Source organism: Struthio camelus, chromosome 1 (assembly GCF_040807025.1).
Source record: "Struthio camelus isolate bStrCam1 chromosome 1, bStrCam1.hap1, whole genome shotgun sequence".
Lineage (NCBI taxonomy): Eukaryota > Metazoa > Chordata > Aves > Struthioniformes > Struthionidae > Struthio > Struthio camelus.
The window spans coordinates 49,491,836-49,497,794 of record NC_090942.1 but is presented as its reverse complement, the minus strand read 5'-3'; the positions used below and the strand labels follow the sequence as shown (position 1 = coordinate 49,497,794).

Below are 5,959 nucleotides of genomic sequence, written 5' to 3'. Positions count from 1 at the left end.
AGCCGGATCACTTTCTCCTACCAGGCTCTCCTCAGAGACATTTGCCCATTAAGAGAAAACACACAGTTTCAGTTTCAATGGATGCAGTTCTTATTTATTCTGGGTACAGTTGATAGGGTGACTCACTGCTCTGCTAATGAAAGCCTGGTGTTTTTCCTTTTTAAAAAAAACATTTTGAATTCATTCAAGCAAAGCAGATTTTGCTTACTGCCTTTGTTGCGCTATTTTAAGGGAAGGATTAGAGGACAATGCTAATAGGTAGAATTAAAAAAGACATGTTTGTCCCTGCATACACATAAAATGAAAAGCACACAATTAAAAACCCAGTGAACTAGAAAGGAGGGTGTACAGTGAGTAACAGCAGGTGTACAGGTCTGCTTGTCTCGAACAGGGCGTAATGTGATCACAATCTCAGCCTTCACGTGGACCATGAATAAGAGCACCAAACAAAGGAAGAAAATAGGGCCACATCCTCCCTTAGTGTAAAATGTCATAGCTCTGCTGAAGTAAACGCGACTCTGCTTAATCACCTTAGGTAAGGGTTTCATCTTCTCAGAGCTGTCCTCAGCTGGATCCTTGCCAGGATGCCACGTAAGTATCACTCCACCGGACCTATGTGATCTTAAGCTTTCTGACCCTTAAGGAGACAGCAGCATGTGCCCTTGCGGCCAAGAAGGCCAATGGGATCCTGGGGTGCATTAGGCAGAGTGTTGCCAGCAGGTGGAGGGAGGTGATCCTGCCCCTCTCCTCAGCCCTGGGGAGGCCCCACCTGGACTACTGTGTCCACTTCTGGGCTCCGCAGTACAAGAGAGACATGGCGCTCCTGGAGGGAGTCCAGTGGAGGGCTACCGAGATGACTTGGGGACTGGAGCATCTCTCCTCTGAAGAAAGGCTGAGAGCACTGGGCCTGTTGAGCCTGGAGAAGAGAAGACTGAGAGGCGATCTCATCAATGTGTCCAAGTATCTGAAGGGAGGGTGTCAAGAGGACGGGGCCAGACTCTTCTCAGTGGTGGCCAGTGACAGGACAAGAGGCAACGGGCACAATCTGAAACATAGGAAGTTCCATCTGAACATGAGGAAAACTTCTTTCCTGTAACCTGGATCTGGGTGATACTCCTTAATGGAAGGAAAGGCCCACTGCTTTGTAGTCCCACAGGCAGTGACGTTTCCCCCAGAGCTTAGGTGTACCTTGCCCAGAGCTACTACTCAGTGGGTGCTCAGCATCTAGGGTCTCATTTTTCCAGGGTAAGCACATATGCATAGGCACAAACACACTTTTTTCACATGAGACTAAAAAATATGTTGGTTTTTATTTTGCTAACATGGAAATTATGCAGATCAAGAGAGAGAGAAAAAAAAACATGCTAAATCTCAGATGTATTTTCACCTGTTTTCTGTTTTTACCATAGAAATTTGTTTGGGTTTGGGGTGTCCGCGTCCAAGTTCCTTATCTTTCCACCAAGTTATGGAGCATCTCTCCCTCTGCTCCCTACTGGCCTGTTTGTCCATTTCTAATAGCCAAATTGAATACAATCCTCCAGCTGCTATAAAAGTATGTGCCTTTCTTCCCTGCAGCTGCTTACTGAGTAACTCTAACTTTTCTTGATCTGCCCAACCTCTGTGGTTTTAAATAACTTAATTACCTAGGATTTTCAATTTTCATTTCCAGTAGAAGAGAGAATACCATTTTTCCAGCTTCAGCTAACCCAGTACTCTGCGTTTTCACCTGAAAAGATAATCTTTTAGATTTGACTACGGACTGCAGTTCTTGGTCTGTCAGAGTTTACTCAGCTTTTGTCAGTAAACGTGCCCATGCAAATGATATTCTATAATACTGTTACTTTCATATTAATAAATTCATATTTCTGTATTTTTCATGAGTTTTATGTAGATGGGCACCCCATACAATCACAGGCTGATTGCTTTTTAAGTCCTGAGGGTGTTTTTATTGTTTAATGTGTTTAAAGATAATAGTTAAAGATAGGTACAGCTAATGCTTTTCTGAAAGTTATAAAATAAAGGTCAACCTGAAGTTACAGCCAGATCTTGAAATCCAATAACTGGAGAACTTCATAAATACTTTAGAGGACTTCTTTTCCCAAGTACTTTACATCGTTAGACTACAAGCAAAATGAAGGAGATAGATAGATAGTTCTTATAATTTGTGCAACAAGCAAGAATTGATGGACATCTTATTTCTAACTTCAGTACAATAAAATGAAGGTGGTGATAAGATAAATGTCTAAGCTAAACCTGTTAAAGAGAAATCCTGGCCCATTAATAGCCAAATTCTGGATGCTTTGAATACTGCTAACATATGATTCTATCAGGTCAGTGGGCTAAATGATGTAAAACACGCCCTTTTTCATATGCGCTGGTTTGCTGGGTCTAGTGGCAAAATATAAAAGATTGAGACAGGTGGCTTCAACATGTGATACAGAGCTTATAAGGATATTATCATTCGAGGGAGGCAAGGCCTATCATGTGTCTGTGAGACTAGTGAGAGGAAAGTGCAAAGATATTCTGAAGTACAGACTTAAGCCTGATGCAACTGGAATAGTACCTGAGAGTAATGATCTACCATGATGCTATAGCGATATTTTGCAAGTTGTAAAGTAAAATATGGGCTGCAATGCAATAAAATAGGGCTTGACTATTAACTTCAGAAAGTCTAGAGCTTAATTTTCTTGAGTATTCTAAGAGCATTTTTCTTGTCTGCATTAGCTGAAGCAAGGGGAAGAAAATTTGTCTTGTTCTAAATGTTCGATGCACTCTGCTGTCAGAGTGCACTGTAACATAACTGGAGTGATCTCTTCACTTTTACCTGAGTTCTGGTTCTTATATATGAACATAGAAGAGTATTCTTCAGATTCTGAAGCATGTGCTTTTATTGGTTCCAATATAAAATACAAAATAAACTCTACAGCAAAGTTTGCTGCTAGCTGGTTAGTCCCTATGGGCACATACACTATTTGTATCCATAGACAGTTCACTTGAGATGGAAGCACAGACCAGACTTGCAGTTGTTCCACACAAAAGGTCCTACTCAGTTCTGCAACTGCACTTTACAAAGTCACTTCCTGTGAGTCAGAAAAAGCTCTCAAAGAGAGAATATTTTTGCTAAACAAGATAAGTAATACCTGCTTTTATGATTTCCAGTCATAGGAGGCATTTTTCTCTGTCCAGATTTCCAAGCCATCCTAAAAAAAACACATTGGACACTGTTTGCTTCTATGCTTTCTACCTTTCCACAACTCTTCTTATTAAACAGAGTTTCTAAGGGAAGTTTTGTCTACTTCTTTCCCTGCCCACACCGTTCCAGTGTGAGGCAGGTAAACTTCAGGTTCAGCTCCATCCCCTTGTTCACACTGTCTGCTAGTGTGCTAACACAGAGAAGCAGGCACCTGAGAAACAGGACAACAAGAGCAACAGTATGTTAAAAAATGCTACTAAGAAGAAATAATGTTGATGAGTTTTCAGTTAAATTTCATTAAAATGTTCATCATTAGTTGTGTACTATTTTAAGGTTCCAATTTATAGCCTTGGAGTCTGAAATCACCTACTTAATGGCTGAGGAAGTACCACACAAGAAATACCTGTTCAAGCTGCCCAGCAGCACCAGCTAATGCGCTACGCTCAGATCCATTTTCAGGGACGAGGAAGCAGGTTGTTTGCTCTATTCATTCTGTGCCAGCGTTGCCAGGATGTTGAACAAGGTTGTATTTACACAAGGAGTTCTTTACTGATATGAGAATACTGTTATACTGTACCGGCAAAGACTTCTCATGCAATCACAGGCTACAATAGCAGAACTGTAGAAAGACCCTCCCCCCACCAAGTGAAACAGCAGTAGCAGTGAAAAAAAAAAGAAAGAAACAGCTTTTTTCTTTCTAGCATAACTTTGTCTGAATTAGAGAATTTGGATGGTGCCACTGTGTTGGGGCTGAGGTTTAAGGAGATGTTAGCCACAAAATATTTCTTCCATATGGCTGGATACAGAGTGTATGTTAACGAGTAAATGCATGTGTGAGAAAAAGAGGTGAAAAGGTGAGCAAGGAGCAAGACTGAGAAAACTTGTCCTCTTAAGAGTTCATAGAGATCTGAGATTCACTTCATGTAGACAACTACCAATTTATCTTTTGTACTGACATGGATTTGCATCATCCCATGGAATAATTAATCTATGAAGGAAAGGTTAGGAAGGAGAAGTGAAAATGCTGACTGAAACATCAACTTAAGCACAAAAGCAAGTAGGTATAAATTAGACATGCATACATTTAGTCTGGAAATTAAAAGAAAGTTCCTAAATATTAAAGGAATAACCTTCTGTATTGGCTTCCCAGTAGAGAAATAGAAGTAGAGAATAGAAGTGAATAGAATAGAAAGAGAGAATAGAAGTGTAGTGTAGCAGGCAAGAAGTGTAACTAATTCAGGGACTGACAGTAGGAGACTGGTCACCAATATATTTGATGACCCAGGAGGTCTCTTTCAGTCTTATGTTCCAAATAAACATTTTGGAAGTTGTAACAGAAGATAGTACAAATTTAGGGAGACAACAGTGTCTTTTGCTAGATGTTAAATGGGAAGGAGCTGCCACTCAAAAAATATCTGGGTGGACAATTCCATTGCACATTATTATACCCAGCTACAGCTTTTGACACCCTAAAGAGCTCAAGACCAATGCAGGAGAAGATTAGCTTGAAATAAAGCTGATAAAAAGCTACTTTTTAAGGGGAAGCTTGTGGCAGTTTGCAGAAGGCTGCAGAGCTCTGTCCACATCAGGCCCAGTTGTGCAGTACATCTATTGGTGGACTTCACAGGCAGAAGTAATGTATGAAACTGTAGGTTTATACATATGGAGATTCTTCCTTGTCCTTACTGCTGAGCTGTAGCTCTTGTCCATGCATACCAAGGGAGAGCTCTTCCTGAGTTGCACGTAAACTTCAATTACAAATGAAGAAAATGTGAGAGTAGGGATGTGACCCAGTTGCTATCGGGTGACCCAGAAGAAATAACACTCCTCTCTGTGACCCATTGCAAGTTCTCAGAGCCAATTGTCTTTAATTCCCAATTGATGCCTTTCTGTTATTGCTAGCTATTGTAGAGAGCGTGGGTAAACAGTTTGAGCCTGTCCTGAAAACCTGTTGCCATTTGTTTTATATTTATAGAGCTTTTTAAAACACCACTGTTTTAGAGTGAAAATTACACACATACTACTAGTGATGTGAATCATGTTAATTACATACCAACTCAGAATGAGGTAATAGTACCTTATCTAGTGGAAATGCCACCATCTGCTGGTTGCATCATTGCTGAAAGGAATACTAGAGGGGGTGGTATTACAGATTGAGCTGGGTTGCTTAGTGAGGAAATCCTAGTTTAGATTTAGAGATTAAAGCTCCCTGGAAATCATTTCTCCTGGACAGTGTTCCACATTACAGACGTACCAAATCGACCCAGTAATGCACAATAGTAGCCTCTGGAATGAATGCCATTTTTTATGATGTGATATTGTTACTGAGAAGCTTGTGATGTTCAGATACGTCTAATGCAGGCTTTGTTTTCTGTTGGCTTTTTTTTTTTTTTTGGTTTTATAAAACAGAATCACAAGAAATGCATACAGAAAACTTCTGCTCATTTCTTGAACATGCACACTCTCCATTCTCCCTTCTTACATGCTTTCTATGCACTTGCGGAAGAGAAGGTCTGACACAGGCAGAAGCTTATTTTCTCTCTAGTAGATGTTCTCTAGAGAAGCTTACATTTTCTTATTGTTTTTCTTACCGTCAGTGTCACTTTGCTCCAAAAAGCTTTTTCTTAGTGTGCAACTGTATATACACCCTTCTGAGGTTGCTCACCGAGTTTTGTTAAAATTGTCACTATGTTCTAAGCTGACTGAAAATATTCTTAACTGAAGAAAAATCCCCCAAACCAGACAATTCTGTTCCTGCATATGAGG

At 40.3% G+C, this 5,959-nt stretch overlaps 1 long non-coding RNA gene across 1 annotated transcript; it reads right to left on the bottom strand.

Moving 5' to 3' along the window:
- Nucleotides 1-935: 935 nt before the first annotated feature.
- Nucleotides 936-3,769, bottom strand: LOC138066661 (uncharacterized). The gene is made up of 3 exons (XR_011139947.1): nucleotides 3,597-3,769; nucleotides 3,141-3,200; nucleotides 936-1,045 (listed from the first exon to the last, which is right to left on the bottom strand). It is a non-coding gene; the product is annotated as an uncharacterized lncRNA (long non-coding RNA).
- Between the last annotated feature and the right edge of the window lie 2,190 nt (nucleotides 3,770-5,959).